This window comes from Vanessa tameamea, chromosome 9 (assembly GCF_037043105.1).
Source record: "Vanessa tameamea isolate UH-Manoa-2023 chromosome 9, ilVanTame1 primary haplotype, whole genome shotgun sequence".
Classification (NCBI taxonomy): Eukaryota; Metazoa; Arthropoda; class Insecta; order Lepidoptera; family Nymphalidae; genus Vanessa; species Vanessa tameamea.
This window is the reverse complement of record NC_087317.1, coordinates 11985230-12002008: the sequence shown is the minus strand read 5'-3', so window position 1 is coordinate 12002008 and position 16779 is coordinate 11985230. Positions and strand designations below refer to the sequence as shown.

At 30.6% G+C, this 16779-nt stretch overlaps 1 protein-coding gene across 2 annotated transcripts in view; it reads left to right on the top strand.

Annotated features, from left to right (window-relative positions):
- The window catches only part of Mwh (multiple wing hairs), a 131962-nt gene that overhangs the window by 45225 nt on the left and 69958 nt on the right, over positions 1-16779 (top strand). Inside the window, exon 1 of one of the 2 annotated variants that reach the window (XM_026631217.2) lies at positions 5832-6008. The exons of the other annotated variant lie outside the window; for it this stretch is intronic. The gene's annotated coding sequence lies outside the window, so the exon portion shown is untranslated. Of the gene's footprint in view, positions 1-5831; positions 6009-16779 lie in introns of those variants that run through there. 2 annotated transcript variants of the gene reach the window in all.

Genomic DNA, 16779 nt, shown 5'->3' with positions numbered 1-16779 from the left:
TAAAATCCGTGAAAATCTTGCAGAACAATTTGGTGCTTGGCGACGCGAAACATCAGTACGCAATTTGTATAAAAGTGTATACCTTAGATCCGACCTGGGTGCCACGCTTATAATCAAATCATGGACCATCGGTGTCACGTCCCAGAAGTCAGTCTGGTCTTGGTCTTGTCGATTATTATTAATGTCAAATAAAACCATTCTCACTGAATATTCGTTCGCGTCACTTTGACTCTCACAAAGTGGCGCTAGTATAGATCTCATTCGTGGTACAGAATAACAAATAAAGTCTTCATTGTAAATTCAGAAGTGAAACGGAAAGTGAGATTTAAAGAATAGCACCGCTGACTACTTTTTTCGATATAGTAAGTTCAATCCACGAGAACGCGCCGACTTTTCTCCGCGGGGGAAAAACGTGGGGTGCGGAAAATTCAACGCAATCGTTAGTCTCGACATGACCACAGCTTTTAATACTATTATACATATGTACATAGATAATTTAATTAACATTTCCGTAGATATTGAGTCATCGGGAAAGCTGCTCTAATTATTTTTATTGATAAATTTGTTTGTCAAATTAAATATACTATCTGTATAATTTTTTCTAAAAGTTTTTATCGTTATTCTGTAGTTCTTACAAAGTTCAATATTCTTATCAGGTTGGGTTATAGGTTTAAATTGTAAATAAAAGCAAATTTATATAAAAAAAAACTATTAACCTGAAACCGGTGTTATACAGTAGAGCATATTTCCAGTTGACTTTTATATAATTCAAATTTGTGTGCGAGATCACACTCCGATCGATAAGAAGAAAGGGGATCATCAGCGTGGAACTATCTACAATTTTTTTTAAGCTTCGGTCTCCTTTAGTGTAACTTTCGAATAATATCCACCTATTGAAAATATCTTACATACATACATAAACAGCCTGTAAATTTCTCACTGCTGGGCTAAGGCCTCCTCTCCCTTTGAGGAGAAGGTATGGACGATGCTCCAATGCGGGTTGGTGGAATACAGATGTGGCAGATTTTCTTTGAAATTAGACACATGCAGATTTCCTCACGATGTTTTCCTTCACCGCCGAGCACGAGATGAATTATAAACACAAATTAAGCACATGAAAATTCAGTGGTGCCTGCCTGGGTTTGAACCCGAAATCATCGGTTAAGATGCACGCTTTCTAACCACTGGGCCATCTCGGCTCAAAATATCTTATAAATACATATATAATGAAACTTAAAAATAATTAAAAAACAAAACAATAATGTAAATGAAAATAATAAAGTCAATAGCACAGTTGGGTTAAAATAATATAAAGTAAAAGTATTTTAATTTTTATGGTATTAATTTAAAAATAACTAGACGTTGCAATGATTTGCATATTTATTAGTAGGTATTGTATGTTTCCGAACATTTTAAAAAGCTATATATTATGTTAGTATATTCTTCATTTCATCAACCGGAAAGACAGTTGAAACAAAAATGCTTACACTGCCGTATCATACGACACTGCAAGCGTACATTGTTCCATACCGAGAATCGAACTCGCAATATTATTCCGAGAAATGACAACTGGATGCGGAAGGGTATCATAAAATATAAGACAACAAACTTGAACTGGCTTTTTTGTCATACGAGTTTGGTAAAAAAACAAATTCGTTTTAAGAATTTCTTTGGAACGACTCTATGAACTGGTGTTTTTTTTTTAATATTACAATTTATTATCACACGGTTTTACTTCTGATTTTATTATTTTACAATAAAAAAATATATATTCTAGAGTAGTTGTAGGCCGCGGCTTCGCTCGCGTTTAAGGGGTTGGTCGTCAGGCATAAAAAAGTAGCCTACAAGACATAGGCTACTTTTTATGTATTGTATCCTTGCAGTTTAAGTGTGCTACGTACCAAAGTTCGTCATATTTGATTCAGTGGTTTGGCCGTGAAAGGGCAACAGACAAACAGACAGAGTTACTTTTACATTGATAATATTAGTAGAGATAAGGCTACGGCCTGCCTCATGAAAGCGTAGTGTCCTCCACAATATTAGTGTCTTTATAAGAATTTAATAGGTATAATCATTCAGTGACTTTCAATTTTATATTTGTGTTATTTTAGAACTATATTTTATTTTATCACAAACAAAAATAAGGCTCGTGAAAGTTAAGTGGGCCTTATCCGGATTACGACCTTCAAATATCAGTGAGTATCCACGTGTTTTAATTACTGGCGATCACATGGTCTCTTGGCAAGTATTTCATACAAATTTGATTTTGTTTTTTAACGTTCCGAAATTAAAATTGAATGTTTTCAGATGATGAATGCCGAAATTATTGGCCTTGGTTAGAGCTTACAGCAAAGTTTGCGAATTAATCTACACTAATTTAAATTCTAATCTGAGAAATTTACAAATTTTAACATTCATTATACTTACTAATAAAAATAAATAAATTAGTATTTTTCACGGTATTTGAATTTAGTTATTCTTAAAATTAAGTCGATAATATGTTAATATGAATATGAAAATAAAATCCGAATTCATGCCGATTAAATTTCGTAAATATATGTAACTGGGTATAGTTACTTAAATAACAATAATTTTACATATTGTCCTTGTAAACTTACTCCGGTTTTTAGTAAAACGTTTTACTTTTTCAGCATCAGTGTCATTAGACATGGATGTCATGGGGCTTCGTAACCGTTACCGAAATTATCGGATATCCGAAATTAAAATCTGTCCGTACCCGATAAAAAATTAAGTATTATATTTTTTTACTTTTTTTTTGTTGTTAATTGTATTTTAAAGCAATTTGTATATTTTTGTGATTAAACCTGATAGTAAAAATATTTTTTTTATATTTTAAATAAGTATACCTTATTAATAGTTTTATATTAAACTAATATCTGCTTGTATGCAAAATTATTATATTTTCATAACATAACATGCTTTTTCCTAACCTCTGAATTATTAATACCGATAGCCTATTCTAATAACTCAGTTATATTGTGCACTGCTAAGAGTGTATGATTAATATATCTTTATTTATAATACAACACTGTTACACTTAACTACTTATTTCCACTTTAACTATACTTGCCGATAACAGCTTCGTCAACGTTATAGGCTCCATTTTTTCGCAAATATCATAGATTAATCAAGCTCTCAACCAATGATATTGCGTCAATTTGCTGTCAAAAGTTGTTTGTTTTTTTTACAGTTATGGTTGGAATAGAGTATATACATATATGTCACCGCTTTATGTCGTTTGCACCGAAGTCAAAAATGAGGCGGTTATTATCATCCGTCTTTTTGACTATTGCAAAACAAAAAGTTGCCTTTAATTTAAATTTATCATGAATAGTATTGAAGGAGATTCAACTTTTAAATATCAATATATTTAAAAAAAAAACAAAAGATTTGTTATCTGTAGTTAATTTAGCAATGTTCAACTTTTGTAATTACATTCACTATAAAATTACGTACTTAGTTTCAAATTAAAAACGTTATGCGTTCGCGCGTGATATTCGTGTCACAATTTTTTATTTTATAATCTTATTGCAATGACCTTAGCGAGAAAGTATTGATGCGCTGTTTTTTTTTTAAATCAAACCTTGTCAATTTTTTTAAGAGTTTATATTTTGCACACTTCGAAACGAAACCATGGCAATGGTCTATTATCGGTATAGTTATAAAAATTCACATAGCTTTAATATTTTTTCCTTCTGGCAAGCCATATATACCTATTATGCGAATTAAGTATGCTTTTCATTTAAACCATTTGGGTTAATAAAATTTGCCACCCCAGTAGGTAATAAGGTATCCAAATATAATAAGGTTTTATATGTGTTAAAAATACAAGCATGTAACACAAATGTTTATATTTCGGTTTTAAAGGATTTATAGGATATATAGGATATTTGTGCAAAAAACTGTTTTATTTCATTTAAGTTTTAAAAAAAGATCCACTTCATACTGTCGTTAGAGACAACGAAAGGAAGGTACTTATTGCTTAAAGTATTATACTTAGGTATATTTTCAATATATATATATTGAAAAAATATCCAATTGCGGAAATTAATTGTCGAAATCGACCAAAATGAAATTTTGCACACATAAATTTTACATTTTTCAGGGATAGAAAAAAGGACGAAGCCTAACCTATCCTCTTCGAATGCGGACGAAGCCGACGCCGGATAGTAGTTATAAATATATGCTAATAATAACGAAGAAAATAAAGTAACAATATAATCGGATATACCTAGCTTACTTAATGGTACTTTTATGCTATTAGTATCTACTACCCATTAAACTAGTACTAATAAATTCATCTTCAGTATTGTAATATTTAATTGCGTACTATGAGCAGCGCTTAGCCAATTCCACGAATTTAACGTTGGAGAGGTATATACCATGGTATGCATTATAATTCTATTAACTCTACTAATATTTATAATATTAATATAGATACTGTGAAATTAACTCTATCAAACCACTTAACCGAATTTGATAACATTTTGTATGAAGCAAACTTGAATTCTAAGGAAGAACATAGGCTTTTTAAATATCTACCATCTTTTGACCGAGCCTTTAAATGCAAGTGAAGCCACGTGCGGCCCAGACATATTAACTCGCTATAAATTGTGTCTTAAAGTTGATTATAAAATATAAAATCGATTCGTTTCAAAGTTTCTGCCGACATTTTATTGATAACATCTAGTTTCATTATAAATAGTAACATATACATTTTTTTTATTGCCATATAAGTCATAGAAATCGTAACATACAGACGGACAGACAGAGTTACTTTCGCAGTTTTAATATTAGTATAAATAAATTATAAGTGATTTTTGTAAAAATAACTAAGCCCCAACTGCCCCCTACTATCTAGATCGGATATCATTTTAACGAAGAGTTGACATTTTATTTGTAAATGTTCATTAAGATCGATAGATTATCTTCATTATATAATTACATTAAGCACCTGGTGTACAAATATGTAAGAAAAACTGGAGTACCTTTAGTACAAACGCGTATGAATTTAAATGCCAACGAGAAGTAGAACCTGTTGCGTAACACGGATGTTTAAAAAATAGTTCATTTTTAATTATTAGTTATTATTATTTATATCATCATATAATCTTATTTAATTTGCCATTTTCTTTGTAAAGTTATTTTAAAAAAACTTAACTTGATAATGGTGTTGCATCCATCAGCCAAGCTGACCTTATTGTATCAACATTTTCTTTACACTTCACTTTGTAAAAACGAACCTATAGTAATAAAAAAAGAAATACGGTTTTACAATACATTAACATCTTAGATAACAATATACATATAAAATGAGAAGACGTCGTGAGTTAAATAGGCGAAAAAAAATCGAGATGCAATCGTGGTGCGGGTGAGTGACCGTGGTTACGCTACCGTGGCTACCGTAATCAATGGAGACATTGGGTTATTCGAATGAATCGTTTTATCGTCGTTATAAAATTTTATTCTTTTATTTATGATATTCTTGTAAAGAAATTTCATGATTCACGCTTAAAGCATGTGCGAGTTATATTTTATTACGCTTACGCTATTATGTTTCGTATTCGTCTAATATCTTTTTAAATTGTGTAAGGAAACTTATTCATGTTTTATATTGAATTTTAATTAAATGGGTACTCTCCATACGTTTAACGTAGGTCATATTCATAAATATAATAATATTTGCCTATTTCGATTTATAATGGTTTAAAAAGTCGTCAAAATATAAAAACAATTCACGCTTAATAGTAAAAGCGACCAGAATAAGACTGCGCTCTTGAAACGTTCCAAGTTCAAACAAACTCCAACACTGCATAACTTGTGACAGTACGCTAGCGACTGGCGGGAAATGCGCGCGTCAGTTGCACAGATGATAAAATAAACGTTTAAAAAGTTTTAATGAGTTGTGGTGGTGTTTGTAAAAAAGATTTTTGTGTTGGTGTTTTGTATATGGTCAGGATTTGAATTTTGCATCGGCTTTTGTTACGGTAAGATTATTTTACAATTATTTGAATATATCGCCTAGTTTTGTGTTTTCTTTCGTAAAAATATTAGAAATCATAAAATTTTAATGATATATGTGTTGATTTTTACGACATATTAAATCATTGTTTTGTTAGTTTTTAAGGTAATACCGAAAGTTATAAGTTATTAGGTATCTATAAGTAACATATATTCTAATGCTACGAAGTTAATTAAATATTGTTTTGTAATAATTTCCTTCGTGAATGCTGTTTATGTAATACTTCGTGTGTAGAATTCATTTATTATAAGAAATAAAAAAAAATAGTTTTATATAAACCTATGAAAAAGTCAATAACGTTCTTATTAAATACTTAAATATGTGCAATATTGCCATAATACATTTTATAAAAATTTGAATTAAAATTATTTTATATAAGTGACTAAATTTTTCTAAAAAAATATTTAAAAAAAAGAGTACACTATGAAAACACCTATTATTCGTATAATAGGAATACTTGTGTTTTTTTATTATTATTTATTATAAGGTTTGATTTAATGGAAGCATGTTATAGTGAATTAATGTTATGACCATCGATTCAAAATTTAAAAATATATTTTATATAAGTTAGTTTCGATCAAGATTAATTTAATTTTAAGGTTACCACCGATTTGAATATAGATTTTATCGAGAACATCCGCCACTAAAAAGTATCAATTACAAAGTTTTCTTAAGGACTCTTGACAGCAATTCGAATGCAGGATATGTATGTATATATGAAATTTTTCTTTTTTTTCCTACCAGTTTCGTCCACACTGGAATTCCGATCGACAGTTCATTACATACGTACATACATACTAATTATTACTTAAATAAAACGTAACCTATGTATGTATGTACTCTTGGAAATTAGTTACCTAACGGTGAAATAATTATTATAATTTCTTCAGTAATTTCAGAGTTTCATCGATTACAAACAAATCAAATCTTTATATTATTAGTATATAGTGTTGATTTAGCGTGACTTTTATATATATAACTTATGTTTTGCTTGTTCGTATCAGTGATTTCGGTTCAATGCCCAAAGAAATCGGTTCCTGTGAGTGAGTTGCGGAACCCTCGGTTAACGAAGTCTTGCTTGACTGACTTTTTTTTAAATAAACATATTCTTAAATAACAAGAATGTTTTTATGCTTGCATAATTACAACTAAGTATTATCACATTTTTTAATAAAATAAATCTTTATAATTATTATATATATTGAGTTCTCAAATTCTGTTACCATTTACAATACACTGATTAATATTGCAGTCTCCCGCCATAGACTCACTAATCAGAGACAATATGATTTAGACGTAGACAATTTTATACTACTCTTTACTAATATGATATATTTCTAATAAATTCAAGTAGGTATCATGTTTAAAACATATAAAAAACTACTTAAAATATGGTAGGTATACAATATTTAAATGGTGTATGGTGGTGGTAATCAAAAACTTTGCAGTTGCAATTAGCTACGTTTATAGTTTTTGGTATATTATACACAAGTTTATTGAATAATCACTCGTTGGATTGCTAAGTAATATAAGTAGTCTATTTTATATCAGTAATAACGAGTAACCACTGTATTTCTTGCCTTGTTTAAGTAGATATAATTAACATTCCGAAATGATGGTGTTGACATTTAATGTTGTAAAATGACGATTCGAAATTGTAATTTAGTTTTTGGTATAAGTTATCAACAAGCGATTCTGTCAGGTAATTCGTTAAATCGGTCCATAGCTGGCCCATTCTTTAGTCTTTCGTAGTAACTACAGAAGTAGACACAAAAAGTTGTTAAAAAACTACGGTTCTTCGTTTTTATATGAAAAGTCTTACAAATAAAATACTCAGTGGGCTATAGGGCTTCGTGTAAGCCCGTCTGGGTAAGTACCAACCACTCATCACTTATTCTAACGTCAGTTACTAAATCTTAGTGTTAACCACGAGTATAACCGACTCATACTAAAAGTTCTCTGTGAGAGATTAGATCTATAATCGCCCATTTAAGTTGAGTTGCCAGTCTATATATCTTAAAATAGAGAAGAGGATTTTGAAATTACTCTAAAACGCTTCTCCGGCGGATTTAAATGCGGCAAATTCACACCCAACACTTGTTCCTAACTGTATTCTTTCACCGTCGAGGTATTCATAAATTGGGCACATGAAAAATCAGTAGAACTTGCCCGTTTAAATCTCGGTTAATATTCAGGTTTTTAGGCCGCTATGCCATAAAATTGTTTATTAAAATATATAAACAATCAAGAATCTGATCTCCTTTTCCAAGACATAATTTATTATTTTAAGCGTGGAACAGTACTAAATATCCGAACACAACTTTTAATTAACGATATTACTAAATATAATAGACTTTATACATTAACAGCCTGTACATTTTCCACTGCGGGGCTAAGGCCTCCTCTCCCATTGACGAAAAGGTTTGGAGCATATTCCCCCAAGCTGCTCCAATGCAGGTCGGTGGATACACATATGTCAAAATTTCGTTGAAATCAGACACATGCAGGTTTCCTCACGATGTTTTTCTTCACCGCCGAGCTCGAGATGAATTATAAAAACAAATTAAGCACATAAAAAATCAGTGGTGCTTGCATGGGTATGAACCCGCAATCATCGGTTAAGATGCACGCGTTCTAACCACTGAGCCATCTCGGTTCAATATAATGTTATTTGATATATCCGCATATAATTATAGTAAGTAAAACTAATATGACATCCATTTTCCTGTTCATGCTAACATAATTTATGCTAATTTCATTTCGCTACGCCCGACTGGACACTAATCTATTCTTTTTAATGACTTTCATCGTAATGATAACAAACTTATAAATATTGATCGATTTTTTTTAATAAAACCGGGAAGGAAGATACATAGGTAACACGAGTGGTCAGCTAGTTACGGCCTTTCTTATACTTGTAGTTTATCTGATTCAAATTAACCTTAAAACAGCCTATACATGACTCAATTGAAGACTTATTTAGATGAGAAAGCTTGAACTTGATCTATCTAACTGCCATAAAATGGTATGATAAATACTAAATGATACAATTAAACGTTATTCTACCATCAGGTATCACATTTGTCTATTTGCCTATCTATTCCATAAAAAAAATTAGATGTGCCGTGGAACTGGTTGGACGGAAGTTGCTTATGTGTTATGTGTATTGTGTATTGTGTATTAAATATTAAACACAATGTAATAAATTAACAGTGTTAGAGGATGTATAAATGGCAAGTAATAATGTTTTTTTTTTTTTTTAAATCATTTATCTTAAACCGTAAAAAAGAGAGGGAAATGTCAGGAATGGAGGAAACGGAAATGTGGACGTGACGTTTTCTACTAGTGCACTCTATTGTAAGACACGTAAAAGTTCCTTCCAATAAAAAAAATTGGATTTCCAGACATTCGTACCCAATAAAATAAAATAAAGTAACTTAAGTGCTCCGTAAAATTAGATGTTCCTCGAGCAAAGAATTCGTAAAAGAGAGTACAGATACTGACGATTCTAATCGTACGATTTCTTTATTAAATATCTTTATGTAATTAATCTAAGAGTTACTTTGCGTGATTTTAAACTATAAAATATGATTCCCATACAATACCTTGTGTTTCTCAATCGATGTTATGAAATAAGTTTGCACTTAACACGCAGGGCGTTACATAGATTTCACTTTCTGCGACCTTGGTTAAATGGTATATCAAGTCATTTAAATTATAGGTATTACTAAATACCATATGGGGGTACAACATTTCAAAATCATAATAAATATTGGACAACATCACATACATTACTCTGAACCCAATGTAAGTAGCTAAAGCACTTGCGTTATGACTAGTTATGACTAGTAGCTAAAGCACTAGTAACCCAGACCCAAGACACCATAGAAAACTAATGAACTTTTTTTACATCGACTCGGCCGGGAATCGAACCCGGGACCTCGGAGTGGCGTACCCACGAAAACAGCTGTACACACTACTGGACCACGGAGGTCGTCGTATATAATAAAAACAGCAATACCTAGTATTTTTGTGTTATAATCCAATGTGTAACTACAGGGACAAGGGACATAACCAAAGGTGGCGCATTGTCAATCTAAGGAATGCTTCTGACATTCCCAATGGCTGGCCGGTGGTGAATACCTACCGTCAGGTGGCCCATTGGTCCGTTCGCCTACCTTTACAATAATAAAAAAGAAAACTACAATTTACGTAAACGTCTCAGTGTGTATCTCACTCGTATTTTTCACTCGTATTGTTTGAAAATCGTCTTATCCTGGCACGTTATTTTCCTTTTATACTTTATATGATATAATGTTTTATAGTTAGTATCACTTTTTGATATGTCAAGATTGAATTTTGCGCTGGGTATCGAATTCGAAATTTTGAATTTGTTCATACAGAATATCATAAAGATTTTATCATAATTTGACAATATTTTCAATTGCAATAAAACTTATAATGAAACAAAATTAGCTCTCGTTTTTGTATTGCAAACTTAAGGAACGAGCGAAGAGTTCCCAAGTAAAGTTAAAAAGTTACATGACTTCGTGAAAATATTCTTATTAATTTATATTCATTAATTGAGTGTTTTTGTTTTATAAATATTTAAATATTAAAAAAATAGTCTTGCGTTGAAGCATTGAACTTCACACAATGACGTTCAATCCGGTGTGAATTATTAATTATTAATTATTATTCAAACTGTCGACCAATTACATCGCTTCAATACAATATCCAATCTACCACTGGTTCTGATAAAAAAAATGTTCGACCGAAGAAACTGTATAAGTTTATACAATTAATTTCCTTTTTAATTTATGCAAACATAATACAGGGCTTAGATGTTTACGTAACAAACGAATTATTTCGTTTTGTAACGGTATTAAAGACCTTAATATGTATTTTATTATACTCATCACCGTATTTCCGGTGTATAAAACTACATCTTTAGACGAGTTTTTGTTAGTTCGTCGACCACGACGCTTAAGTGTATTAAATAATTTAAACACACAAAGTTTTTGGACTGTGTTAAGTATACATACGATATATATGTAAAAAGTTTATATAGGTTTGACTTGTATGATCAATAATAAATATAATACTAAAAAGAAAAAAAGAACAATCAGGATGAAGGCAATACAGACCCAAAAATATAATTAATTTAAGCACTAGCCTAAATAATTGTAGAATAATTAAAAAAAAAAACACTGAACCATTGATACGAATTTAAAAAATAATAAAGAAAACAACTTATATGTCTACAATCGAGATGTTTCCAAATAGATGTCACGTTCAGCTTCAAAGTTAAGTCTCAAAACTTAAAACTGGTAACATTCTTCAATGGATTTGCTGTGGACTGTCACGAAATATTGCTATTATTGTATAATATAAATGAATCATAATAACTTTTAACGAACAAAAAGAAAGAACTGAATGTATCTAATAATAAAGTTAATATAAATTTATATATTAATATATATATATATACATATTAGATGTATTTTATTACGCTATAAAAATCCACTGTTTTGCGAAGCCGTAGATACAAAGAAGAATTGTATTGCCATTATTAAAGTAGCAGCTCCCACTTTAAATTATTATCTAATTTTGTCACAAACTTTTCTCATTAAAGTTCGCATGTTACACATACATTAATCTATGTCAATATCCAAAAGGTAAAAAAGGAAAAGCGTTAAAAATGGCTTTCTTAATTTTCCCAGCGAGAAGCCGAATGTGTTGCGCACACGCACGTATCAGTTTTTGCTCGAACGTTCCACTTTTGTTTACAAAACGTACACGGCGCAGATAACTGTATAAGTTTATACCGACAGACAATGTTCCGAAAGTAAGTCATCGCATTATAACGTAATTAATTTATAATTGATTTTCACGTTTTGGACTTTTAAGACTTGCTAACAAGTCCACTCTTAACTTAATATTATCTTTCAATAATATGTGTTGGATTTTTTCATTTAAAATGAATGACATAATTCGTATTGATAAATATTGTTTCTGATGTTGAAAATATTTTTTTGTTAGTGGAGATATTAAAACTAATAGCATTTAAATATATTTAAAAAATAAGGAATTTGAGGTGCATTTTTTGAGTTGCATTGAGTTGGTCATTCTTCTCATTTATTACCGGTTCGCTTTGTGAGACGTAAATTAAAATATAACATTTTTAAGAATTAGTGCTGAAGCTGCATATAAGTATCTGAACGAGTTTAAAACCTCCTGTAGCCTTTTTGAAGTCGATTTCAAATAAATATTATGTTCGACTAATGTGTTAAATGATATTTGCAATGAGATTCTCTGAAGTTTTTTCTAAAATATTTAGATATAGCAGACACTATTTTTTCGCTTAATTGTCGTCATCATTTCTTCTTTCGGAACGAAGTGCTTTTGCACCAAATGGTTGAAAGCCAATATGTTTTTGTAATTGAGTTCAATAAAGCTTTTCTATCCTTCTATCAAGTATAATGCTTCTATATTGAACAAAGATTTTGACCTTATGTGTCTCAAACTACAGCCTATTCCAATCGAGAAAAACTTAGTTTAACGTATTCCATGGACATTTCATACTAATAGCTCAGCTATATTGTAAACTCCTTACTGATCTTGAATAATATACAGGGTTATTGGTAATTCGACATATTCCCGTTAGGAGGTGATAGGGGTGACTATTTGCGATAATTTTAACCCCCAAGTGACCCATTTTAGAGTTATTACGTTTTTTCAAAAATGCAATTTCAAAAAATGTATTTAAAAAAAGTATCAATTAAAATCTATTTTTTTCTTCTGATTTATAAACACGATTAAACAATGGCTATTTGCCAATATTAAAACAATAATCGGTCCAAATTTAAAAATGCGAGACTGAAAACGATATTATTTCAATTTTTTTTTTCACAAAAATGCCTTAAAACATTATACCATTATATTTATTTATAATATTAATATCAGCTTCATACGCCAATTTTTCGCAAAACTATAATGAATATCATAGATTATTATTCAAGCTCTCAAGTCTCGTCACCAGTAATATCGTGTCAATACAATATCCAGTGTGAGCCAGTGTAATCACAGGCACAAGGGACATAACATCTTAGTTGCCAAGGTTGGTGGCGCATAGGTGATGTAAGGAATGGTTAATATTTCTTACAGCGCCTTTCGCTATGGGCGGTGGACCATCAGGTGGCCCATATGCTCGTCCGCCAACTAATACCATAAAAAAAATACCAATTTTGCTTATTTGGCTCTTGTCTTCTTGTGGTCGATTATGATACAAAACAGTTAGACCAGGTTCCTTAATATCTGTTTAATCACCGGCTGTTGCTGTGATGACATCGAGAGATTGAGATGACGCTATTAATAACTAAATAATGATCTACGCAATAATATTTTTCTTTAAACGCGGCTCGTCTCATAAAAATACCATATATATATTTATAGAATAAAAAAAGATCTGACGTATTACCAGCTAGTTAAGAATGTTGGCGCGTCCTGTCTTACAAAAACTTAGCACCTGCATAAACTTGCATTAAAAAGCAATCTATGTCCTTTAATAGTAGGGTCGCCATGTTTAAATCCATAAACTAGGACGAAATGTTCTAAAAATATTTGATTTTTTTTATAATATAATAAATAATTAAAATTAAAATTCTATTAACGCTTTAATCAAATCTGACCTATGTTATCACTGCTTTAACCCTGTCAAATGAGGGCAGTTCCTTTAAACCAGGACAAGTCCGGGAAAACCTGAACGAATGGTAACCTTATTTGATAGTAACTTAACTTAATGGAAACGATAATGTTTCTGTTAATTAAGAAAAAATATACATTTTAGATAGATACATATTATCAACCATTGATTATGTGAATTAAATTGTCCGTGGCTTTTTGTAAATGTTTTTTTTTTATTTATGTACATAGTGGCTGGTTTAAAAAATCTTTTTTAACATAGAATGCTGTTAGCTAATACTATACATGTAATTGGTCAGTACAAGTTAAGTCCGGTAAGGTGGTACTTATAAAGTTATTAGGTAAATACGTTTGTATACATAATATGTGGTATTCGATTATAAAAATATTTATTAAATAAAAAAAATTAGGTGAACTTCGGCCACGTGTTTACGGTAATAGTTAATAATTAATTATGCTTTTGTTTTTTTTTGTTCATATATTGTTATATTGTTCTGAAGATATGAAGCCAAAAGTATTTAATCAAAGGCCAAATATACCCGATCGGAAGTCACCCCCATTAATAGTGACTAATAGGAATTATTAACTGTTAATTATCATCAAAGCGGCAACAACCATGGGAACTAAGATATCCCTTGTGCATGTAATTACATTAACTCACTCGCGGTTTAAACCTGAACTTATAATATAAAGTATGATTAAGGTAATATTGCTCGACAGTAGAATAAGTAATCAGTGGTACCTTTTAAGGCCTACATAGTTGCCACCGTGTGACTGTAATGTTAGTTTTAATTGTATTGTTTAAGATTGACTATTATTATTATTATTTATTAACTTATCTGGTTAAACTTAATAAGAAATATAAAATTATTTTTCTCTTACTGATTTTTCATTAGGATTTGTATTAAGAGACGATGACAATTGTTTTTTTTTAAAAAGTTATCATTCGAAACTCAAATAAATAAAAATAAATTACAGCTGAACTAGAAAGTAATCTTAATTTGTAATAATATACCTAAGTTAATCTAAGCCGCCTAAATGTCTGACAATCCACAAAAGTGCGATTTTCGAGGAGTTTTCTGTCTCACACTACAACTCTGGGCTTCAGCCAATGTGATTACAGACTCCATGGCCATTAAATCTTGGTTCACAATGACGGTGGCTCATTGGTGGAATGATTAATATTTATTGGGTCACCAGATGGTAAGTCCTCACCACTATCTATAGAAATTGGCAGTAAGCTATTTTAGCTATTAGCCAATATGCCACCAGCACGTTCCTTCCAAACCGGAACACAATAGTTATGAATTGTTTACATTGTCGTGCCTCAGAAAGCACGTTGTACGCACCTGAACACTTCCGAACATGTCGAATTGCTGTCCCACCGGATTGTAATATCTTCTGCCCGGTTGACTAGTCTCCATGAAGATTTGCCACTGTGACTTTGAAATTGTCAGAAGTACATCGTCATAATTACCAAAAAATTGACCTAGAACCGATAACTTCCAACTTATTGCTAATTCAATTTGCATCACTACTCCTCTGTAAATTCAATTGTTACACAATTAATTCCGTGGGAAAACAATGTCTAGCTTATTTGGATTTAACGTAATTATATTGCATTTCTTATTTCCTATCGATATAAATATACCAAAGCAAAGCGAAATTAACTCTGTACATTTGTTACAATTAAATTGCTGAAACGATTGTGACGAAATTTGAATATAGCTTTACTAAGATCAATGTCCGACAGACTGAAATTAAAAATCAAAAGTCATTCGCCATAAACATTGGACGTAAACTCATATACTTATATCTCTCGTGATGTATTTATATAAAAGACGGTTATGTACATATGTATATACAGACTTAATTCAAGTCATTAAAAATGAGCACTCGCTTGACTAAATATTTTATTTATTGCAATAAGATTATGATTTCCTTGGGTTACTGACATAAGTTTTTTAGGAAATAATTACTTTACTTATATATTACTTTATATAATATATTACTTTACTCACCTTATAATCCTATGTATTAAATAATAAGTTTCGATGTACTATCCACTAGCAAAGAGCGTCGCGATCGCTTAGCTTTACACGTAGGTGTGCAATCCCTTTTCGATTTCAATATTATGGATATCTACTCGTTAACGTATTAAAACTAGTTATGTTATTTATAATCAAGGTTTATTTTAAAATCAAGTGAGAAAATAATAAAACAAGCCGGCACACCTCACGTCCGCTGCGTCTGGTCTGTCTGTCCGAATGCGATAAACTCAAAAATTAAATAACGTATTTTTATACGGTTTTCGTCGATCGATGGAGTTATTCACAAGAAAGATTTAGGTGTATAGTTCATTAATATTTTAGTGTAAATTGTTTGATAGTATTACTATATGAATATGACTATTATTCTATCCGTGCGAACTTGTAATAATTATATGGCTTATTACGGTCATATAAATTTTGAGGATGCTAATAATAATAATAAACATCTAAGATTTTATTGCGAAGTCCTCTGATTCTTTTAATCCAATTAAAAACTGGAGAATCAAATCGAATCAATCCTAACTTTCTCCGTTGAAAATATGGCGTATACATCCACGGTAAATAACGGAGGCTAATTAAATTTCCTAATTCATTACCCTCATAATTTATCTCAATCTGTTATAGTTTTTAATAACAAGTCTTAAAGTACAGATTTGTTTAAAATTATGTATAATGTTCCTAAAGTAAAGTAGTGTTTAACTAAATAGCTGATAGCGTGGAACTTCAAAAAGATTTAATATTTGATTTCTCGATTTACTTCTACTAATTGAAGTGAAGTTTGTAACGAATTGTTTCGTTTATCTTTTAAAGAGGTTACAATATGTTAATTCGAAATGTAAAGATTTTAGATAAGGAAATAAAAAATAATACTCACTATATATAGCCTCTTCCGGTCTTGGTGGTGAAAAGACAAATAAACAACTTTGACATTGAACTAAAGTGATATCATTGGTCGAAATCTTGAATAATCTATTTTATTCA